We start from the raw sequence: 596 nt of genomic DNA, 5'->3' as shown, positions 1-596 counted from the left end.
CAGCGTGGACCCCGTCCTGTGCCGCCCCGCGGTCAGCGTGGACCCCGTCCTGTGCCGCCCCGCGGTCAGCGTGGACCCCGTCCTGTGCCGCCCCGTGGTCAGCGTGGACTGGGCTGTCGTGATCCGTGGGGTTTCAATGCCTGATTTTCAGAAGGCAGTCACCAGGCCTCTCTTCCTAGTCTGGCAGCTCCCCTTAATCCTGTTCAGAGTCCTGGCAACCCAGAAGCCTCCACTGACAGATGGGTGGTGGCTGCCCAGGAGGTGCACTGGTGGGAATGGAACCTGGATCTCCCGCATGGAAGGCGAGAATTCTACCACTGAGCCACGTTGCCTCTGGCACTAACCATACTGTTGTTGCGTTAATGGGCATGTGGACACAGCAAATGAGGAATTGTGAGGTCCTCAGACTTTGTCACTGCCACGTCCATGAGACAGCAGTCTGGGTGAGAAGACAAGATGTGATAAAGAAAGTGGGGCTACATGACTGAGCCAAAGCCGGCCTCCATGGCCCAGTGTCCACGGCTTCATAACATGCTGGCCCATTAGCACAGAAAAGCCTGCCAGCCCCAAACTCGTACACACCCAACTGCCTTAAA

This window comes from Orycteropus afer, unplaced genomic scaffold, assembly GCF_000298275.1.
Source record: "Orycteropus afer afer isolate SDZICR_OR568_19922 unplaced genomic scaffold, OryAfe1.0 scaffold00006, whole genome shotgun sequence".
Lineage (NCBI taxonomy): Eukaryota > Metazoa > Chordata > Mammalia > Tubulidentata > Orycteropodidae > Orycteropus > Orycteropus afer.
The sequence above is the reverse complement of the archived record's forward strand: the minus strand, read 5'-3'. Positions refer to the sequence as shown.